We start from the raw sequence: 25000 nt of genomic DNA, 5'->3' as shown, positions 1-25000 counted from the left end.
TACATTCTCCGTATAGAAGTTACACTTGAGACGGGATACAGAATTATACATTTAAGCATGACTTACCAACAAAGTTGCACTAATGACACTTTAATCAGCTTAAAGGTAATCATATCATTACATAATCACAGTATATATCAAATAAAAAGCGACCATTTGAACACAAATATCCACTACAATACATACATTAAATATATATATATATATATATATATATATATATATATATATATATATATATATATATAATATATATATATATATTGATATAAAAGAGAGAGAGAGAGAGTGGGGAGGCTATTACAGGAGAGAGAGAGAGAGAGAGAGAGAGAGAGAGAGGAGAGAGAGAGAGAGAGAGAGGAAATGGTGGAAGGCGGGGGCGGCTATTTCGCTTTTTCCGTCGGTCTAGGATTAAAGAACAGCAAAACATTTCCTCAGCCTAGGCGAATTACCATCTTTAATACTTCGTAATTTGCTGATCATGACGCTTGTAATTATATGACTGATAAGCTTGGCAATCGGGAGCATCAGCAGGCTAATCTTATAAAAGGAACTGACCATCAAACTATCTTGGACGATCAGCATGGTTGCAAAAAGGTGAGGGGATTTTTTTTTTTTTTTGGCTGTTTTTGTTATATAGCCTAAGTCTGTTTTATGTTACCGTGTTTTTCTATGCACGGCTACATATACATCACTGCGTGTTTTCCATCATGCTGATTTAGCGATATTATATATATATATATATATATATATATATATATATATATATATATATATATATATATATATATATATATATGTATATATATACATATATATATATACATATATATACACACACACACACATATATATATATATATATATATATATATATATACTTTATACATATCATATATATAAAATCCTGATATGGTGCAAGAGGTTCCAATGTCAACAGATATACCATGAATGTACCAGGCACTGAAGTTCTTACTCCCTTGAAAGAAGAGTATTCTGACATACTGCTTGGCATAAAAAGTAAATATAATGAAGTTATACTGTAGGTAAACTGATAATAGTAGAAAGGTATCTAAAACCTAAATTATTTAGCTGCATGACGGTAGATACAATCTGTGTCTTGATCGCTCGAAAGTTTTTACTGCAAGGTACCCTCAGTACTAAAGAGACGTGATTATCTCATTCCACAGCAGTTATGCAATACTGAACCATTTCTTATCAAGAAAAAACTGACTCGCATCAGAACACCCTCTCCATTCGCTTATGTCAACAACTACTCTGATAAAAATTAATTGCTGTGATCCATTGTACATATTCGGACATAATAAATGTGGGAATTTCTGCCACTGACGCAACACTGCGTAATAATTCCTTTGAGAGAATTTCCAGAGAAAAAGAAAGTGTATTTTCACAGTGGGGAAAATCGTTGTCTTTTTGTTCAACTCTGTTAAAATGACCATCTTCACAAAAACGAAATGATATAATGGTAAGATTGTTTTGAAGACTGGAGTTTTACATTTCACGTCGTTTGAAGTATCTACGATTGCGATAAAAATAATGTAATTCTAAGACTTTCGTGCCATTTCCACTTAAACTACTTACGATTTTGATAAAAAGAAAATTTGTAATGATGCGAGAGTCAATTTCTTTCCTTCACGATTATTTCCTAAATATTAAAAAAATTCACTATAATCGTTATTTAAAGTGCCTGCAATTGCTATAAAAACTAATATAATCAAAAGGCGTTCATGTCACTTGAACTACCTACGACTATGATAAAAATTTGTAGCAATGCAAAAGCCGATGTTTTTCTTAACAATTTCCTTCAGAATTCAAGTCAACTCGCCTATGATTACGCCAACTATTTAAAAAAAATGTCATTTAAAGTACGTACGAGTACGACAAAAAATAATATTTAAACTACTTACAATTATAAAGAAAAATACTGCAACAACATGAAAGTCGATTACTTCAGAATTCAAGTCAACTCGCCTTCGATTATACTTAAATATGATAGAAAATCGTCATTTTACGACAAAAAATATATATAAAAAAAAAAACTGCCCTGTACTAAGAAGAAAGTCGATTTCTTCAAAATTCAAGTCAACTCGCCTACGATTACGCATTAAAAAAAAAAAAAACATTCCTTCAGCTTCTCCAGGCTGAAGAATTTTTCCCATCATCGCCTGCCTGCAGCTCTCCCCCACCCCCTTTCCCCCCTCCCCACCCCCGCCCTCCCTACACCAGCGATCTGGCGTGATCAGCATCGTAAGCGTGACAATTAATGGCTCTTAGCTGCCCATTACTGTTGAATCTTATCCCCGACTCTTCCGCGTTGACATTTACTTACGGGGCCGAACACGAAAGCGCCATGTTTCCGATCTTTATGGTCGACTTCTGCTTTTCGCCCCGTCGTTATCACGTCGTGGTTGAGATGTGTATATAAGAAAAATGAAAAGGAATGTATGAATGCAATTCTACAAAATTTTCCCAAACAATTTCTTCCAATACTTCATCCCCAATAAGCGAAAAAAAATTTAAATTGTTATTAATTTCCTAGATATTCAAAGGCACAGATAAAAACAATTAAATTCTCAAAAAACCGTTTCGACGATCTAAACGTCGTATGCCACAGGGGACGATTCTAATTCAACTTTATTGTCATCAACTTTATTTACAAGAACCATAAAATGAAGTAGAAATGAACGGCGGTAAACTGGGAATAGCCTAAGGCAAAATCTGGGATGTGTTTCTGTTTAGACGCAATCGCGTTAAAAACTAAAGTCACGCACTCATGAATCTTGTCTGCACGGGGCACGCGCGCGCACACACACACACACACACACACACACACACACAGAACGAGAGAGAGAGAGAGAGATTGTGTTACATAACTAACCGCATTAGGTAAATATGTTCTCATGTGTTTGGAGGATTCATGACGTTACCAAACTTTCCATTAAACATTTTTTATATATATTTACGATAAAGAATACACATGAATAAATAACTTTTGTAAAATCTGAATATTTATAGAAACATTACCAATGCACTGAATGTGGCTGAACCTTATCCAATGGGCTTACACTGACCTAAAAAGTGTATGTATATATATATATATATATATATATATATATATATATATATATATATATATATATATATATATATATATATATATATATATATATATATATATATATATATATATATACATATATATATGTATATATATATATGCATATATATACATATATATATATAAATATATATATACATATATATATATACAAATATATATATATATATATATATATATATATATATATATATATATATATATATATATATATAGTGTGTGTGTGTGTGTGTGAGACAGAGGATATCTGAGTCAACAGTAAACAATAAAAAAAACTACTGTCTACATGCGCACGATAGCATAAACACGCAAGCACGTTCAAATCCTGGCATAAAGCACATTCCTGCAACATCACGCTTATGCAACGGTAAAAGTTGGCATCTATTCAACAGTACCGTTAAGAGAGAGAGAGAGAGAGAGAGAGAGAGAGAGAGAGAGAGAGAGAGAGAGAATAATATCTGGCGCACCCTTAATCACTTCCGTCGTTAAATTCTTCAATCTTTACAAATACATTATCACGTTACAGCGGCGTCTTTGAGCTAATGACGAGCGTCAGTTTCTTCTCGCAATATTTATCCATCCTTCCAAGAACCGCCCTTTTTATCCTGTCATCATTAATCCAGATGGATAAGGGAAATTAAAAAGGTTAATATGCCTCCGGAAGAAATTAAATGGATAATGAGCTCTGGGAACTGTCTTTTTGAATTCCCAGTCGAAAGTTCCAGGTAGCAGTTGCGATTCCTGGAAAACGGTCGAGACTACATCGGTCAATTTTCTATAAGGAGAAATATGGCTGTTTTATTTTAAGAATATAATCCGGTGCGAAGACTGGCAGGTAAGAATGGTGGTTTTGGAATTGATGTTCTTCATTCTATCCTAATACAAAACAGGGAATATTTATTCATATACATACATACATATATATATATATATATATATATATATATATATATATATATATATATATATATATATATATAATATATATAATATATATATATATATTAACTTCATCACATACACAATTGTTCTGTGCATTAGTACAATTTAACAGGACCTCATTCAAACTGGATGATATCTAGTGGAGATATTTATTCAAAAAAGCAAAAAAGTTACAAGCTTTCTAGGACAAACAGTCCTCATTCTCATACTTGAGAATGAGGACTGTTTGTCCTAAAAGCTTGTAACTTTTTTTTGAATAAATATCTCCACTAGATACCATCCAGTTTGAATGAGTCCTATTAGTAATATATATATATATATATATATATATATATATATATATATATATATATATATATATATATATATATATATATACATACAATATATACATATATATATGACAGTATCTATCGACTGCAGGAATTTCACTATTACAAAATCTTAAAACTACTAATAGTAAATGCAGAGCACCATAATTCAGTTTACAGAAACACACAGTAGCGGTAGTTGTAAACTTACTTAAATATTACCATACTTAGCTAGACATTCATCTATTTTTTCAATGCAGAGGCCAATGGCACAGGCAACCTAAGTGCTTTAATAGTCCAGATCCAAGGAAACTAAGAAACCGATAGATCCGATTCTTAAAAAAAAAAAAAGTTATCCCAGGAAAAACAGAAGCACCAGGAGAATACCAAATACAATATAGGCAGTAGAAACATAATCTGAGGTGGCAAGACGAATGTTACGAGGTTAGCCCATAAATACAAAAAGTAATTAAAGCTGCCCTTCAGAATTAATTATTATCATTATTGCTATGATGTCAGTGACACCATCACATATATCACCACTAGCATAATTCTGCAATACACAGAGTACACAAAAAGTTAGATATCTGCAATCATTAGACAAAAGCGAAAAATATACTATACAATAACAGAGACAAAGAGAATTACAAAGATTTTTCCATAGCAAAACATCAGATATAAAAATAAAAAAATAAAAAAAAATTGCAACATAGACAAAATTACTAAAACACAGTACACCTTGAGTTTTAAAAATTTCTTGCTTTTTCTGAAAGGCTGGAAGAAACTGGAACCGAAGTAAAGTAATGGTTAACAGAAGATGGAAAGAAGGAAGGAAGGAGAATGGGTTGGGAAGGAAGGAAGAAAGGAAAATGGGTTGAGACTAGGGGTCGCCTAAGCCCGGTCTAGACCGTGCGCCTAAGGTATGGAATGGGAGCGAAACGTTTTAAGGCAGGCTGAGGAAACATTAACACGAAGGTCGCGAAGGAAAGCGCATTTTGGAGAAGGCCATTAAAGGGGTATTAGTAGAGAATGGGTGTCAACAGTAAGCAGCCGTCAGTCACGATTCTATGGTAAAATGTTGCCTGGCAGGCCGTGACATTCCAATTCCCAGACCCGTCGCCAGCAGGCATGCGTCTTCTCTTGTTTGTTGTCTCTGCTATCGCGCATGAGAGAGAGAGAGAGAGAGAGAGAGAGAGAGAGAGAGAGAGAGAGAGAGAGAGAGAGAGAGAGAGAGAGAGAGAGAATCCTGCTCGTATATTCTGAATGGAAACAAATTGTCTGAAAATCTGGGTAGGTGGACATATTTGCAAACATCTACCTAGTAGTTATATAATCTCGTTAGCTATGGTTGAAATTTTAATAAATTTCTTGTCATGTTTACTTGGATTACGAAGCTAATTTTCATCAATAAGCAACTTGAAAGATCTTGGATTTTAAATATACAGTACCCTATAGCAACATGGGGAGAACGGGTGAGCACCCACAAACGTTAGGTTTGGAAGCAAAAATTTATCAAATAGCATTCAAATCACAAAAACCTAATGCTGAACATAAATGCATTTCATACCAATTCACAGAATAAATCAAATGATAGTGCAGAGGATCTAGACCAGGTATCAATTCAGGCAGACAGTAAACAAGACTGAAGAGAGTAAGAGAGCTTGTTCCATATCTGACCCCTTGATGACAACATCTGTGGTAAGAATGTTAATGAAAATATGTGAAAAAAAGACCATAGCAGAACATAAGAGTAATATTGTCTGCATAATTAATAAATAAACTAAAAGAAGTCAACAAAAAATATCTACATGTGCCAGACTATACAAGGGGATATGTTTTACCACTGACTGGCACTGACATGACTCAAGACAAAGTTAAGAAGCTTCTGAAGATATACAGAAGTAATAAATCTCTATATCCCTTCAGTGGATCATGCTCACTTAAGACCTACTGTCCTAGCTTAGGTTAGGTTAGGAGAAGTATTAGGCTTAGATATATTACCAATAAAAAAGCAGAGGAAACAAAAATAATCTAGATTGCACAAGAAAGGTTGAGCAGTCAGAAAAATAAAATGCTCATGTGTCCAGCATGAAATCAGTTTATCATATAAGATAGTTATCTAAACCTTAATGGTGTACCACCAATGATGGTGGTCAAATGGGCCTGGATGCATGATTTTTTTTTTTTTTTGTTAAAAAGCTATTGCCTACAATCATCACAAAAAATAACTGGTTGCTTAAACAGTAATTGCAAATAAAACATAAAATCTGGCAGGAAAAAACATACTGACATAATTCGTGCTTGGAACTAAAATATTTAAATAGGCTCATTAACATCCGCCTAGCATTAGCCTTCACTATGCATACGGGTTACAAAACTTTATTAAAATAATTTAGAAAAAACACACTGGCTTCTATTTGGCGCTGCTAAACAGGATAACCAAAACCAACCTGGCAAAATTCCAGTAACTTCATAAATAAATTTGAATGTGCAAAACAAAACATTTACAATTAGGCCTATATGCTAAGATAGACTGTATACTCACATTAGGCTTGAATCCCTTCTGTTATATGCCATTAAAGTTAAATCTTGTCATTAGCAGGCTTGTTGGTGTTTATATTGAGCCTTTTAAATTTGTACACACACTTTATACCAGCAAGGAAAAAAATGTATGATTAGTAATCATAAATTGGGACGAATTAATAACAATTTTTATGAAATCAAGCGACAACTGCAAACATAAACACTGTCTGATGTTGACAGACACTATTCAGACAACACTCGAGCTGACACATGTGCCACATAATGAGATATATTTCACAATCCCGTAGGAATGTGATTAATCTATTACCTTTAATGCCTTTTATATATAAAGCATATACACAAAAATGAGATTTTATAAATCAGGAAGTTATACAGAATTAGAAAAGCCTTTATAATAATGTGGGAATAGTCATTCGGTGTCTGCTGAAGTCTGTTTTGACATTCATTTTGACGTGCGTCTCTGCCAAATTATTATCTTCATATTCAGATAAATAAGTGATTACTTTCGGTTGTGAATCGTGTAATTAGTGTTAAAAAAATAATTTTTTACGATTTTTATCACCGGTGAGGCTCGGGACGGTTTTCATGAAAGGTTGGTGGGTAAATTTAAGTGTGCATAGGCTTAGGGTTTGCTTATTTAGTACAGGCTCGGCTTAGGGCAACCTGACTCCCAATGGGCTTAGCCAAATTTTATAAAATTGTATTTGATTTGTAGTTTGTTAATTTACATAGACCAACTTCATAGTTCTACCGTAATTTTGAGAGATAAATCTGAGCCACCCTAATCGAGGGCAATTTTAGCAGACTAATAGGCTTACCTAATTCAGGACTATCATGTTCTGTGGCTACAAAAGCGGCAATGGCCTAGCCAGGTCAAGCCAGTTTAGGCCTATATAACTCAACATTCAGCGTTTTAAATCTACATTTACAACCAATGGTGAGAATCGATGAATAGCCTAGAGCTAGTGTAGGCTAAGTGTCCAATTTAAGAGTGTAGCAGTGTGTAGTTTTAGCCGTTTTTTACTTGTTAATCCATTGGTGTCAGTTAGGCCTATGTCACATGTGTACATGGTAGGTGTTTTGTGTAAAACACAAGTGCTTTTGGAGTTTTTACATGTAAGTATAGGCCTAGGCACCATGGAAACATTTTTGTAGCCTAAGGGGTTCTAGGGGAGTGGGCAAATGCAAGCAGCTGAAAAATTACATAGCCCATGCATAGTTCATGTATTTTGAGAGAAATTAATTTAATCATGTAATTACCATAATCAGAACGTTTATTAAGAAATTCCGTAATATAAATTTGATATTTTTGTGGAAAAACCTAGCCTAACCTAGAAATTTCTCCACAGTTGAAATCAATGATTAAGTCTAGTTGTGTTCAGGTTAGGATAGCATACATATCATATAGGTTTTAGTATGGTTAGCCTTTCATAAATTCACATGCTATTATTGGTAATTCTGAAACCTTATTTCCTCTTAAAATTAAATGTTCCATTACCACCAAAATATCCCCATTATTTATAAGAGCAAATGTTGGGTAGGAGAGTGGATATATTAAAAAAAAACTGAGGCGTTTTGCACAAAGTCATCAAATAGAGAAACTGAGAAGAAAACTTTAATTTCATTGAAAACATGTAAATGATAGTTGATGTACTGTACTACAATATGTCACCTGAAAATTGATTATATGTAAATGAGGAAAATGTCACGGATAGCTGGCATCCTCAGCACACTGTACTTGGCCCTGAAGCAATTAAATCTCCCATGAAAGTATATAATTGTGGTACAATTATGAACAGGATTGGTAGTTAGTTTTTAAACCTTTATGTGTAAGTAATAAGTATTTTTAGACGTCCATATTTAAACCTTTATATGTAAGTAATAAGTATTTTTAGACGTCCATACCTCACACCTGATCATATTTTCAAGGTGCGTAACTGTGATTGTATTTGTGGTTGGAATTTATGTATTATAGTGTGATGTAGTGTGTGTATCTTTATGTGTTATTTTCAGTAAAGGTGACACAGTGTTGTTCAGATGCCACTTCACAGTATATATATAGCCTTTTTCTTGATTATGTAATATGGTAATTTTCTTGATTATGTAATATGGTAATTTTTAAACTTATGTAAAGGTTAGAATGCTAAAAACTGCAGGTTAATTACAGTATTTTAGAGATGGTGGATCTTGTAGGGGTTAATACACCTTAGTAACTATTGCTTTCCCCACTGGGCCAGTTGTGCCAGTCATGTGAGACTGTTCACTTGCAGATTACACCACATGCAAATGATGGGATTGTTTTTTTAGTAAACCTGTTTACACCATTTCTGTTGGTTAAAAAAATAAGTGATTTTTTTAATTGAATTGATTCGAGAACAGTTTGCCAAGCACAAGACTCTTTCACTTTATTATGCTTTGTTTTTCAAACCTCCATAGTAGAAGGGAGTCTCCAGCTGTATGCTTAAACCCCACATAATGTTTAGGAACAACATGGCAACAAGAACTTGTATTCTTATTTTATTATTATTCAAAATTGATTTCCATTTTAAATGTTGTGGCAATCTGTTGATAATCTTTATTTTTTTTATAAAAGCCATGTAATTTATAACTTTCATTCTCCTGAAATACACATTTCTCCTGAAATACACATTAATAATGGATTTATCGTCTTTTTCAGGTCTCGCCTTCGAGTACTCAAGGTAAGTGATGATGCGAAACGGTACCCAAGGGAGTCTATATTGATTAATTTGTTCGGTTGTGTAAAGATTGTTATTTCATTTGCTCCTGTGGTTAGGGATTGTTATTTGATGTGTGCATATGTGTCAGGATTGGCATTAGACTTTGATTTTGTTTAATTACAGTTGATTTGAAATGTCTACATTTGGCCTCATATAGGCTAATTGGTCTGGTACTGTCTGTACATTATTTTTACATATATTAATATGCTAGTACATTCTTTAGTGTGAAACGATTTTCATATTCTATCCGTAAGTTGATGAGGCCAGTTCTTGCAAAAATCAGGTTTATTAATTAGCCGTTTTAATGAATATCGTTTGATGAGTAATTGATAAGTAATATTGAATTTGGAACTTCATGAACTGTTGCAGTTGTGAGTTTGGAACTATTAGTGAACTGTTGGAGTTGTGGGTTCTGTTGATAATTTCTTTTTGGCAAATTCCTTATGAGAAAATTTACTAAGCATTCTCTTGAATTGTAAGACTAGTGTAGATGGCTGCTGAAAAGAATTTTTAGTGCTCATGTGCTTCATCTGTGAAATTGCTTCAAGAGGGAAAAGCATATGTAAAATCTTTGCAAGTCAAGTTTTTTTTTTTTTGTAAACAATTGAAGTGTTTAGGGTGATTTTTTTTATATACAGTATAAAGTCAAGAAATTTGAGCTGAATCCTACGCATTCCTGGTATTCATTTTAATGTACGCACTTCGGTATGTTTATTTTCTGTTAAGCAAAAATCGAAATTTTTCGTAGCGACTTCCAATGGTGATCCCAATTATTACAGAATTATAAAATCATTTTGAGGGTAAGTGCAAATAAGAGCAACTTCATGCAGATACAAAGCAACAACTAGACGCAACGAATAAGGCCTAAGTCTCCTTCTTGATTAAAGAGAGGCATTATCCTCCCCCCTTCCCCCGCCCCCCCGAAACGAACGTTACCACCATCAGATACTAGCGTGAAAGTGTTCTCCTTTTCCCGAGAACTTTTGCGGTTTTTGCCCCGCAAATTTCGCAAAGTCTAGTCTATGATTTGAACGTCGATTTTAAAGCCTTTATGACAGGCTATGTTTTCGATACTCTGGGACAACGCCGTTTTTCAGACATAAATGATCATCGTTTAAAAAGATAAAAAGTGAGAGGCTGAGAGAAAAGGATGACTGACTTTTTTGGCTTAAATAGAAAATAAAAAATGGTGAGCAGATGGTCACACAGCTATGATAACGGAGGACTTGTTGTGTTTTGTAATGTCTACCTGACAGTAAATATACCTTTTGAACTTTTGATAGAGACGCCGTGACGTACTGTATACGATAATGTTAGAAAAATTGGAGTGGTACTTTGAACAGTATTGACAAGTGAATGTTAAATTCAGTAATGTTTTTATGTTCTTGTTTGTGTTTTGTTATATTATGTTTATTGTTATATTTGATTTATTGTATTACATGTGCAATAATGATTTTTTCCAATATTTGGGACGGTTAGATTCATTTATTGCCGTTAACGCAGGCATCTAAATTATGTACTGTACAGTGTATGACGTGAATAATTTTGTTACGTGATTTATATATATATATATATATATGTGTGTGTTTGTATGTATGTATGTATGTATGTATGTATGTGTGTATGTATATATATATATATATATATATGTATATATATATATATATATATATATATATATATATATATATATAAGTACTTATATTTAACTCTATATCTTTAACTTTTATATATATATATATATATATATATATATTTAATATATATATTTAAATATTTATATATATATATATAAATATGTGTGTGTGTGTGTGTGTGTGTGTGTGTGTGTGTGTGTGTGTGTGTGTGTGTGTATAAAACGTTAAAGTTGCTGGCATATAAATTCCAAGTACTTATAACTCAATGCATTTTTTATGAGAGTTTAAAAGTCTTGAGGGCCTAGACGTATTGTCTCATTTGATTTCCAGTTGCATTTTAGATTAATGTGTATAGATATATTTATAACAAGCGTTTCTAGTGTGAAGTCGACTCTCATATAAATTAATCCAATATTTTGCTTAGCATTCTATATTATTTTTGATGCTTCAGTTACTCAAAATAAATTCCAGAGTTATGGAGGAAGTGTCGAACATTAACTCTGTCGCTCTGCTGTGCATCCAGACAGGACTGGTATACTGCTGGTGTATATATATTTTTTTTTATATTTTTCCTGATTTAAAGATCTCACTGGCAACTAATCCATCTTCTACCGGCTACTCAAAAAACAAGAGCCTGTACACATTTCATTTTAACTCAGAAAACTGGACCTCAGTAACATTTGAAACTCAGAAAACTGGACCCCAGTAACATTTGAATCGATGCTGCTTGTTGGTTAATGCAACCTTGATGAGTGGTAAATGTGCCGTTCGTCTTATTTTAACCGTATTAAAATTTATAATTGGAAATTACTAACAGTAGATGATCAAGTGGAAGCTAGTTAATTTTGTTTTGTAACTAGAGAGGCTTCCTACGCCACACGCTTAGTCCGTACCTGCTAAACTTTGTGTTTGCCCAGTTACCTCTATTGTATATGTGTATGTGTTTGTTTTTAGCCCATTTGGTATTTTAATATTTGAACCAGACTGGTAATGTTTATTTCAAGAATCAGCATCGCTTCATAATTATAAAGCACTTGCAGAACCTCATGACTCCGAGCTTGGAAACGGCTTGTAAGTGCACAAGCTCTTATACCCCCACCAGAGTCAGTGTATGTGGAGCATGAGACTAAAGATGATCTCATCCGCGGAGTGACATCATCGCTCAGAAATTCACACTTTCGTTAATTGTAAGGTCAGGCTAAAGAAACCTGCCAGTGTTTTCGTTTAAGCCTCTGGCATTTTGAGGCCGACGTCGAGGAGACAACAGACAAAAGACGATCGATTACGGCTGCTGTCTCTTTGCGTCTGTTTGTTTGCCTAGACTCAGTGGAGTCGTGACAGCGCCTCTCAAGTTCGCTCTTAATTACAGGCCATTTTGGCACTAAAGATCAGCCGCCCCCCCACTTTTCCTTTCCATCGGTTATTGATGGTATTGGCGTGTGCTGCTGTTCCCGCAGGTGTGGATGAACTTGAAATCTCAGCTTTGGTGAATCGGAAACGGATTGTTTGAAAGAAATGTTATTTAATTTTAAGGATATTCATCCCGACCAACATCACATTTCTAGACCTATCCGGGTGGCTTTATAGACCTGTACAGCTGCTGTCTCTTGGGATGTTCCCGTGGATAAGGAGCGGAAAGTGGAGACTGAAGGATGTACTTTTAAGTGTGGTGTGAGATGAACTGCGAAAGGCGTAAAGCTGGGTTGATTCGGAGATGGTTTGTATGAAAGAAATGTCAATTTATTTGAAGGATTTTCAACCCGACCAACGTTACTTTTCTAGACCTACCCGTTAGCTTTTTAGACTCATATAGCTGCTGGCTCGGAAGATGTATTCTTAGATAAGGAGGAGAAAATGGAGAGCGAAAGATATACGCTTTAGTGAGGTGTGCAAATTGGAGCGACACCAGGTTTTTGGAAGGTGAATTACTAGAGACCATAGAAATAGATATAAAAAGGCGGGAAGTAATGCAGCTGCAACAGAGAGGACGCTGAAGAAATAATCAGTACTACTGAAGAACGTAAAATTAGTTCTGGCGAATATAAGTGAAGCTGCAAGATCTACTGTACTTATTTCCAATTTCATGGTTACCGTATTAGGAATGAATTTATAACCATTGACACCGAAAATTCCAGTGTAAATAGAAGCTGACGCACGAAATAAGGGGTGCAGATTAGCGAACACCCATACAAATTTAATATAATATAGGATTTTCAGGTCACATATTGTCTTTACCAGGTATTTTGCCTGGCTTTGATATTTTACAGAATTATACAGTAATAAATCGCATATAAGGGGGATCGTTTTAGCGCTAAGAAAGTAACAGAGCATATTGTTGTTATCTATTTTGATTTTTATTATTTTCAGTCATTAATTTGGGCGATTTTTCTTTCTTGTCATGAGTGATCACTGAAACGCAGTCTTGTAGTTGATACTTGGCCGGAGTCCGTTTCTGGAACCTTGAAGTTTTAGTTTTTTTTTTTTTCCAGTAAATTCATGGCGTTTCAGTACCTCCAAATTGTATCTCGTCCTAACGAAAAAAATGGAGAGCAGACGGTCACTCGGCATGATAACCGGGGACTGAAATATTCGTCGCGTTTACCTGACAGTAAAAATATACCTTTTGAACCCTAGATAGAGGCGCCGTACATGTTAAAAAACTGGAAATGATGGTTCGTTTACAGCAATTATCTCGGTGCGATTTTGTACTTTTTTATGTTTTATTTCTACTTAATTTCATACCGTTAGTTGTTAAAAGGTCACGTTTAATTGATTGGAATATTTACTCTGAGTTACGCTGGATGGTGGCACCAAACATGGCCTCTGTTAGATTCTCAGTCATTTCACAGTATCTTGCACGCAGATAGAGAAAATTTGGCTAAATTTAGTATTAAACGGAAGCAAAACAATTAGTACCGTTGTTTTGAAATACCCTGCCCTGGAAAACATCGAAAGGGGAACTACAAAAATAAATATCAACAAAAACAAAAATGTTAGAACTAATCTGGTGGCAAGTTGACCTCTGACCTAATGCATCCGGACATTTCGTGACCCGAGATTTCTTTTTTTAAGTACTGAGTTGGGCGTAATCTTTATGGTGCTCAGGTAAAGCACTCACATATATATTTATGGGCCGGATATGAAAGCATGTTGGTGGCCTTGCGAAATATGGGCTCGGGTTTATTTATTTTTTTTAAGAGGGCTGCTATTATAAAAGGGTTTCAAGGCCGTTTGGCAAATTAGTTGGATGCTTGAAATTGTGTGTAAAAATCGCTGGAGCATATTGTATACATATAATATATATATATATACAGTATATATATATATATATATATATATAATATATATATATATATATATATATATATATATATATATATATACATTATATATATATATATATATGTATATATATATTTTAAATTATATATATAAAATATATAAAATATATAATACATGTATATATATGTATATATATATACATATACAGTATATATATATATATATCAGTATATATATATGTGTATATATATATGTGTGTGTATATATATGTGTATATACAGAGAGAGAGAGAGAGAGAGAGAGAGAGAGAGTGAGGGTGTGTGGAGAGGGAGAGGGAGAGGAGAGAGAGAGAAAACGCTGTATAGGTTTTCCCGTGTTCTGTGCTGAGATTGTAATAAATGGCCCCGTGAATATTCCTTTATCATTCACCTGATTCCTCATAATGTCACTTATCTATACTCTCCGTCCAAAATATTTCCTTTACCACGCTAAAGTATTTAGAAGATGAAGGAGACCAGGATTTCGACTTCTTTTTATCTGTTTATTTATTAATTTGTGAATTTATTTTTTCTAATAACTGATCTCTTCGTTCTATATCTCCCATCACCCGTAACTTCTTTCAGATGAACTCGATGTTCTTTGGAAGCTTGAATTTTAAGTCATTGGTCTCTGTGGGCTTGTATCTTTTAAAAAGGGTTCATATTCTGAATAATAATAATAGTAATAATAATAATAATAATAATAATAATAATAATAATAATAATAATAATAATAATAATAATAATAATTTTTCAGTACATTTTCCTCCGCTTTCGTAACTTTAACTTCTTCCTTCACTTATTTTAATTATCCTCAAAGAGGCATTCGTTTCTCATAATCGTCTTCCGTCTGCAATTAAAAAACTCTGAACTAACTGTTTCTGTGCCACCTGGGCAAACAAAGATTACCCTGAAATAGGTTCCGGTTCCAGTAAGAAGTCAAAGAGGAAGTTGTTCGGTAGGCCGCAAAATTGATTTAAGGAACCGCAAATTGATTTGAAAGCCAGCCAGTGATTACTGAGAGAGAGAGAGAGAGAGAGAGAGAGAGAGAGAGAGAGAGAGAATTGCTTGCGTATTTTTAAGGTTTTCAGTATCTACTTGGTTTCTTTTAACGGAAACAAACGTTACATGATGAATTTTTTTAATATATTCATGAACTACATAATTTGTAGGGTTAAACTTGGTTTTGCAGGATATATATATAAAATATAATATAGTTTATCGCAACGTCATGACGTAGAAAATGTCATTTTTCTTTTATCGTGTGTAGTCATTTCTATATTATTTCTGTATTATTTCTTCAGGGTCCTCTGTCAACCAGATTGCGTTGGGATGTTTTGTTAATGAATTATACGAATCTATATGTAGGGAGGTTTTCTTAATGAATAATGTTTCATTAAGAATGATGAGTAAGCCAGAATATGATATAGGCCATACGGGAGGAATTTATATATATACATATATATGTGTGTGTGTTTTTGTGTATGTATAATATATATATATATATATATATATATATATATATATATATATATATATATATGTTTATATTATATATTTTGTATATATATACTGTATATATATTATATATATTTATATAATATGTATAATATATATATATATTTATATATATTATATGTATAATATATATATATTTATATGTATATATATGTATATATATATATATATATATATATATATATATATATATATATATATGTATATATATGTGTATATATATATATATATATATATATACTTACGGTCATTCTGTTGCTTAGAAGCTTGCTTTGCAAGTTGTTGTCCATTTAGTCTTGTTTCATTAATTTAGAAATGCATATTTGACTTATTCTTGTATATTCAGAGAAACTCAAAACTATGCAGAATAAATATATTCTGTGGACTTGACTCTTAAGCTTCTCTATTGCTTGTGATAAGTGGCCAGTGGATTCGGGCAAGAAGGTCACGTCAAATTGACTTTGGGGATTGAGTAGGGCCAGTTTCTGCGGACGTTGAAGAAGTAATTACGACTTCGCCAGCGAAGTCGTCTTTCTCCTTAAATGGAAGGCAAGGTCGTATTTTATTCGTCTCGGTCAAGTTCATTATTCCCCAAGTTTCGCAAAGTAGTTGTTATATAACGTTTTAAGGTCAGCGGGTTTTCCCTTGGTGGAGCATGTGTGTGTGTGTGTGAGAGAGAGAGAGACTCTGAAGTCCATCCTGTCGTAATTATCACGTGGAAAAATACGAGAGAGAGAGAGAGAGAGAGAGAGACTGAAGTCCATCCTGTCGTAATTATCACGTGGAAAAATACGAGAGAGAGAGAGAGAAGAGAGAGAGAAATTGAAGTCCATCCTGTCTTAATTATCACGGGGAAAATACGAGAGAGAGAGAGAGAGAGAGAGAGAGAGAGAGAGAGAGAGAGAGACTTAACTACCCATTTATCCTAATGACGACCGAATAAATTATATATAATGACGAGTCTTTGAATGACCACGCGAAGAATTAAGTGGACAGAAATCGTTTCATTCATTTGAATTTATTTTGGCTCTGATGATAGGGTTGGGGAGCGTGTCTGTAATCGAGTACCTTGATATATTAACTACTAGACTTTTTGTGAAGTTAATGCTTTAATGTTTTGAAAGATGGGGTCACTTAAGATGTAAATCGTGTTTTTTTTTATACAAATTATCAAGCCCTTAGGAAGGAAATTAGCAGAAAGGTTTTTTAACACATTGTCTAGTCCTTAGAAAAGAAATTAGGAGAGGTTTTTTTTTTTTGGCAAATTTTCAGGTTCTTTCTTTTATATTTTACATGTTATCAGTTCCTTAGGAAGGAAATTAAGGGAGTTTTTTTTTTCAAACTTTCATTTTGTTTTACATATTCTCAATTCCTCAGGAAGGAAATTAGGAGAAAGATTTTTAATTATTTTTTACAACTTTTATGTTTTTTCAAATTGTCAATTCTTTAGGAAGGAGACTAGAGAAGTTCTTTTCATATTGTTATTGTTTTACAAATTCTCATGTCCTCAGGAAGGACATTAGGAGGAAGATATTTTTATTATTTTTACAATTTTTATTTTTTTGCAAATTGTCAATTCCTTAGGAAGGAAATTAGAGAAGTTTTTTTTCTTATTGTTTTACAAATTCTCAAGCCCTCAGGAAGGAAAATAGGAGAAAGAGGGCGAAGAAAAATGGGTCGGAGAGCCTGATAATTAACATCTCTCAAGAGGAAAAGTCATGAAATATGTTTTCTAGCTCAAACCACTGGTCAGTGACGTCAGTTCACTCCACGTACAGGTCATGTATGCGAATCCGGACTGGGGACTTCCCTGGTGTTCTCGTGACCCGTTTAACCTTGTATTCTGAGGCTTCTTTCTGTTCAGTCTTGTTTTCTCGGTTCATTAATTCCCCGTTTTCCTAATTTAGTTTTATTTTTATTATGACCTCTTTGATGTGGAGGGATGTGAAGTGATGTACCATTCACGTTGGATCATTTTCGTTTCGTGTGGAGAGTCAAGTTTTGCCTAATTTCTGTGGTCTGTCTGAATTTTTTAATTATCCGTATTTGTATCACATTTATTAGGCTGTCTTTTCGTTATTTTTATGTCTCTTTTTATTCTGCTTACCTGTTCGTCTTTGTGTGTCTATCCTGAAGTTTATTTTCGGCATTTTAATCACCTTAATATTATTTCATGACTTCAAGACATTTTTTTCATGGTATTGACACAGAAATGAGGAGGAGGAGAGAAGGAGGAGGATGAGGGGGAGAGGATGGGGAAGAGGAATAGGAGGATGATGAGGAGGAGGAGGCTGAGGTAGAAGATGAGAGGAGGAGGAGGAGGAGAAGGAATAGGGAAAGGGGAAGGGGTAAGGGGAAGAGGTAGTGGAGGAGGACAAGGGAAGGGGATAGAGGAGGAAGGGAGGGGGAAGAGGAGGAGGAAAATTGGGGAGGGGAAGAGGAAGAGGAGTAGGAGGAGGAGGAGAAGAAAGTCAGAAGGCAGCAAGGCAGATATATATATATATATATATATATATATATATATATATATATATATATATATATATATATATATATAATATATATATATATATATACATACATACATACATACATACATACATACATACATATGCATACATATACATATACATACATACATACATACATACATACATACATACATACATACATATACATATATATATATATATATATATATATATATATATATATATATATATATATATATATATATATATATATATATATATTTCTAAAGACTAATTATGCCATTGGACTCGACCTCCAAGTCCTTTTTTAGATGCCATAAACCATAAGTAATTACAGGAATTTATTTTGAGCGAGGAATAGACGGGAGAGGGCCAGCTGAGGCCCCATGTAAGTAAAGGAAGAAGAAGAAGAAGAAGAAGAAATAGTTGTGTGTATTTTTTTCTTTGTACGTTTTGCGAGTCAAAATTGTCGGTCGCTTTTGGTAATGTTTTCTCATGTGAGAGTTATTTGTGATATACTGTAGGTTTTTTGTAACTTAACATTGTTTGTGTGAGTAGTTTTTTTTATAAGTCCTCATTATTCGGATTATCATCTAAATTTATTGCTTGATTTATTTTTTGTGTTTGAAAAATGACATTGTAGTTAGCAGATTATTATTTGTTGTTTATTAGCCTACTTGCCTTTGTTTCTTTTATTTGAAAAAAATGATATCGTAGTTTATACAGTTACATATGCTACGTCTGTTTTATGTGTGTGTGTGTGTGTGTGTGTGTGGGCGTGTCGATTTTGCATGACTTGAGAAATGGTATCTGGTTTAGACTTCAGTAAATCGACTCGGGTTGGTGGTTAAGGAGCTAAATTAAGTATACTCTCACTTATTTTCATGCAAATGTTTAACCTGATATTTTCAGCCTGTGTTTGAAAATAAATAGTTATATAAACTCTCTCTCTCTCTCTCTCTCTTTTCAGCCGGTGTTTGAAAATAAATAGTTATATAAACTCTCTCTCTCTCTCTCTCTCTCTCTCTCTCTCTCTCTCTCAGCTCTCTCTGTTGTATGAAAATAAAGTTATATAAACTCTCTCTCTCTCTCTCTCTCTCTCTCTCTCTCTCTCTCTCTCTCTCTCTCTCTCTCTCTCTCTCTCTCTCTCTCTCTCTCTCTCTCTCTGTTTTCAGCCGGTTTGAAAATAAATAGTTATATAAACTCTCTCTCTCTCTCTCTCTCTCTCTCTCTCTCTCTCTCTCTCTCTCTCTCTCTCTCTCTCTCTCTCTCTCTCTCTCTCTCTCTCTCAAAACCACTTGGAATATAATGGGAATTGTGGACACTTGCAGTACAAGGTATGTACCGTAGTCAAAATGCAGAGAAATAAATTAACACAGATTTGCGGTCCCACTGTAATGAATAATTGTTGAGGGATGTATATAGGTCTCTCTCTCTCTCTAGTAACACGTCCCGAGGCAAAAGTTTACAGGTGCCAATTGCCTCTCTCTTTCAACAATGACTAAGAGAGAGAGAGAGAGAGAGAGAGAGAGAGAGAGAGAGAGAGAGAGAGAGAGAGAGAGAGAGAGAAATGGAAGGTTGGCGTTCCCACGCTCTCCATCTTCTGAAGATGTTTAAATGGTCTTCCTGAAAGAGCAGAAGTGTCTTAACTGAAGAGATCTCCCTCCCCCAACTCCAATCCAGCCATTAATGGTAGGGAGAATGAACGTCTTCCCCCCCCAACCCCCATTCCAGCCATTAATGGGAGGGCGAATGGACTTGCCATGGTCGAAACGGCTCATTTATCTTCACCTTTATTTCCGTCGCAGTTCTTTTGGGCAGAGTGAAGTGACTGACTTGGGCAAGTTTTTAGGGTATTACGGTGAAAAGAGAAAATGAAAGATGACTATTTTGGGGGAGATGAACGTTATTAGTTGGATACAGATACACTATATATTTACTATATATATATATGTGTGTGTGTGTGTGTATATGTATGTATGTATGTATACATATATATATATATATATATATATATATATATATATATATATATATATAATATATATATATATATATGTATATATATATATATATATATATATATATAATATGAATATATATATATATATGTATATATATATATTTATATACACATATATATATGTATACGTATAGTGCGTATGTGTGTAGTTTAGTATGTAACTTTTTCCTTCTTAAGGTCATCTCTGCGGTTGGGCAGAGTCTGATGGTCCACACCAGGCTTCCTACTTCCTCCTGACACACCTTACCACGCTTACTGGGTATTTGTTCTGGCATAAGGCTGGCTTAAGCTAAACCAATCACCAACCTCGGATAGGGTAAGAGCAGAAGCTGTAAGCCTTCCGGTTCATGACCCACCACAGTTAGCCAACTACCTGTACGTAATTCGTTACTTAAGTCAACGAGAGGCACTGTAGGTTTAAACGGTACGTGTCTAAAGCATCAGCCATCTTGTATTAGAATTTTTGCTCAAAGGGAAGCGGGAGGTTGATACCAGTAGGGTAATAATTATACCATTGTTTGTATGTCAGTGCAGTCACGCTAGAAAAAAAAAAAGAATGATACAACTGGAAGGGTTGCAAACGGAGGTTACGTGTCTAGTTAATTCGTCTTCATCATGAAGAGATGAAAGATAATATTAGAAGATACTGAAGAAATTTTGGTGCAATTTTTTTTCTGGCGTTGCTAGAATTATGTGGTATATGTATTGTTCTCTTTTTCGCAACATACCCTTCTGCCCTACGTAAGGAAGGGATTGACTTTTGTGGTCTGACGTTTTGTGACGTCAGTGTGAAGTCATAGGTGCCATACGCACTTGTTTGACCCCGGATATTGGCCGTGTATATATATTAGATGTAATATATATATATATATGTGTATACACATATATATATATATATGATACACACACACACACACACACACACACACACACACACACATATATATATATATACATATATATATATATATATATATATATATATATATATATATATATATATATATAATCTTCTTTCGGGCCAGCCATCGCCAAAGCATCAAAAGCATATGCCAGCACAAGCCACCTCAACAGCAACCATCCTTAGGCCATCCCCCATCCAGTGCCCTAACGAAAGGCTCACCGACGTCAGAAATTGCCCCATTCTTCCACTGGCCCCGAATACGAAGTCTTTTCCCAGCAGAAGAAGAAGAACGAGGTCGCATGCCCTTTCTTCAACTGGGTACGCCAGGGTCTTCCCTGGCGCTGTTATTACGTCATCAATGGCAGGGTATCCCGGGTATGTCTGTGTATGCGTGTGTACTGTGTGATTGGTCGTGGAATGCACCGTGATTGCTGGACGCTAAAATGCCACGGGTTCTTGGGAGAGATAATGGCCGGGGAGGGGGTCTGTTTAGGTTTTTTTTTATGGACTGCTTGCTTTTGGTAAGGTTTCCTATTATTATTAATAAAATAAAGATGAGACTTTCCATGTTTATGATTTTATTAGATATATATATCTATATACACATATATATGTATGTATATATACATATATTTTATTAACAGGTTGTGTTATATCGTTCTCTTTTTTATGGCATGTTTGCTACTGTTAGGTCTGCTGTTAATAAAGTGAAGTTGAAATTGAATGCCCAGTTTTGTCAACCACCTCCCATTTGTATAATTTAATGTGTAAATATACATACACACACACACTCACACACACACACACACACACACATATGTATATATATATATATATATATATATATATATATATATATATATATATATATATATATATATATATATATTTCACTGATAGTTCTTGAGTTACTGTATACCTTTCTCTCTGTCACCTTTAACTGCAACAACAGCTGCTGCTGTTGAGGCCATGTTGTTGTCGGTATTGTTGTTCTTGTAATTATTTTGACTGTAAGGATTTTTTGGGGAGGGCCCATTTCCAAGAACTTGAGATGTCACCTCTCCTCCTTTTGTTTGTCCTAGGTACAGTCGTATTTTACAGATGTTGAAACATCAGTATTACATTTGACAGATGCTATAACATCAGTGTTATATTTGACAGATGCTATGACATTAATATTATATTTTACTGGTAACATTAATATTATATTTGACCAATGTTATAACATCAATATTAAATTTGACAGATGTCATAACGTCAGCATTTCATTCGACAGATGTTATGACGTCAACTTTACATTTGACAGATGCTATAACATTAATATTGCTTTCGTACAAATTGCCAGTTGGTGTCGAGTCATTCTCACGCTCTCTTTTAAAACAAGTTTTCCTTCTTTTCAAAGTTACACGTTTTTGGTAATTTTTTTTTTTTTTTTGCCCAATTTTTTTCGCCCTCTTTTGATACTGTATAATGTTAGTGTGTTGACGTCTGTTTGTTGCTTCATCTTATCCAGAACATCGCATTAGGGAAGGTTTATGTTGCCAAATGGGTACATTCGATGGAAAATTTAATTGTATGAGGCTTTTAAGCTGTCAAATCAAGCACTGGGACAGTTTCGGCCATTCAGCTCCTTAAGACAGTGAAGAAAAGGAGCTGGAGTGGTTGGGCAGCAAGATAGAGATCCGTAAGATGTGGGAGTTGGAGTGGTTGGACAGCAATATAAAAAGATCCAGAATGGAAGATGCATTACAAGGATGGAATTGTAGAAAAGGGGGGAAAAATAATGGTTAGTAGGTTGGACAGCAAGATTGAGGAAAGGAAGCGGGAATGGACTTGAAGCAAAATCTTAACAGTGGGTGTAGTTCCTCATTGGACGGTTGGGTATCGTTCTCAGCTAGCGCTCTGCTGGCCCGCGTTCGATTCTCCGACCGGCCAATGAAGAATTAGAGGAATTTATTTCTACTGATAGAAATTCATTTCTCGTTATAATGTGGTTCGGATTCCACAATAAGCTGTAGGTCCCGTTGCTAGGTAACCAATTGGTTCTTAGCCGCGTAAAATAAATCTAATCCTTCGGGCCAGCCTAGAGAGCTGTTAATCAGCTCTTCAGTGGTCTGGTTAAACTAAGGTATACTTAACAGTGGGTGCATGTAGGGCCCGAAGGGCCAATGTACAACACCCTTTAGTAATGTGTACAGTGCACCACGTGAGGTTCACTGACGGCACCATCCTCCTACGGGGAATAGATGGAAGAGCAGTGAGACATAACCTGTTTTATACTATTGAAAATTTCTTTTATGGCACTCGTGGTCCAGTGGTTAGTGTATTTACCTCACCACTGGGAGGTATGTGGTTCGATTCCTGGGAGCCGAAACTCTTAGCATTTTCTGTTACCTCATTGTGTACTTATTGGTCGAAGTAGTGAATTTTGTTGTTATTTGGCTTTGAGGCTAGCAACCTCATCACTCCACAGATCTCAGCAAGCCTTTTGGGATGAGGTTGCTAGCCTCAAAGCCAAATAACAACATAACTCACTACTTCGTCCAATAAGTAGCCTACACAGTGAGGTAACAGAAAATGCTAAGAGTTTCGGCGGTGAGGCGAATACACTAACCACTGGACCACGAGGACCATAAAAGAAATATTCAGTAGTATAAAACAGGTTATATATATTAAATCTTATTAAAAGTATTATGGCTGTTGAAGTGTCATTGGGAGGCAAGCTGCCCAAACGGGAAATTGCAAAGAGGTATACTGTAATACTTTCCAGCTATTGGCGAACTGAGCAGTTGCCAATAAATAAGTCAGTAAGCGGGCAGACGATTCAGTATGCCCTTCAATTCCCTCCCGTATTGAAAATGGAAATTAACAGTCATTAAGGTAAAGCAGCAGCTCCCGATGTGTGCTGGTATTTAGCGTGGTAATAACGCGCAGACCGCATCCGGTAGTTCTTTAAGGTCGTTAGCGTAATGCCCGTGTCATACTGTTATGGCCCATATGCGCATGAAATCAGACGCGAGGAGAGTCTGAATCCATAAGTTAGGCAGTCTTCAAGGATCTTGTAGGCTTAACGCACTTAATGCAGGTCAGGACGCATTTAAATCACCCGGGTAGTGATGAGAGTCTAGATCCGTAAGGTTGATATTCCCTAAGGATTGTACAGGCTTAACGCACTTAGGTACATGACGCGACGCATTTAAATCACCGGGATATAAGGTCGATAACTCTTAAGGATTATATAGGCTTAACGAACTTAAATGCGGGACTGAGTGCGTTGAAATCACCGGGATTATGCGGCAAGTCTGAATGCGTAAGGTCGATATTCCGTAAGAATTGTATAAGCTTAACGCTCTAAAAGACATGACGCGACGCATTGAAATCGCTGGCATAATAAGCCGGCTCCTGGCTTAGGCCGGAACCGGGTAAGTAAAT

The 25000-nt window shown here is 34.8% G+C and overlaps 1 protein-coding gene and 1 long non-coding RNA gene across 2 annotated transcripts in view; one reads left to right on the top strand and one right to left on the bottom strand.

The window, feature by feature from the left end:
- The window catches only part of LOC136845605 (dynein intermediate chain 2, ciliary-like), a 187653-nt gene extending 180509 nt beyond the window's left edge, over positions 1-7144 (bottom strand). The window contains exon 1 of the mRNA XM_067115768.1: positions 6938-7144. The gene's annotated coding sequence lies outside the window, so the exon portion shown is untranslated. The remainder of the gene's footprint in view (positions 1-6937) is intronic.
- Positions 7145-7376: 232 nt separating this feature from the next.
- Positions 7377-25000, top strand: part of LOC136845884 (uncharacterized) — a 315993-nt gene continuing 298369 nt past the window's right edge. The window contains exons 1-2 of the long non-coding RNA XR_010855286.1: positions 7377-7528; positions 9614-9635. This is a non-coding gene — a long non-coding RNA (uncharacterized lncRNA). The remainder of the gene's footprint in view (positions 7529-9613; positions 9636-25000) is intronic.

The sequence above is a fragment of the Macrobrachium rosenbergii genome, chromosome 14 (genome assembly GCF_040412425.1).
Source record: "Macrobrachium rosenbergii isolate ZJJX-2024 chromosome 14, ASM4041242v1, whole genome shotgun sequence".
Taxonomy (NCBI): domain Eukaryota; kingdom Metazoa; phylum Arthropoda; class Malacostraca; order Decapoda; family Palaemonidae; genus Macrobrachium; species Macrobrachium rosenbergii.
The sequence above is the reverse complement of the archived record's forward strand: the minus strand, read 5'-3'. Positions and strand labels throughout refer to the sequence as shown.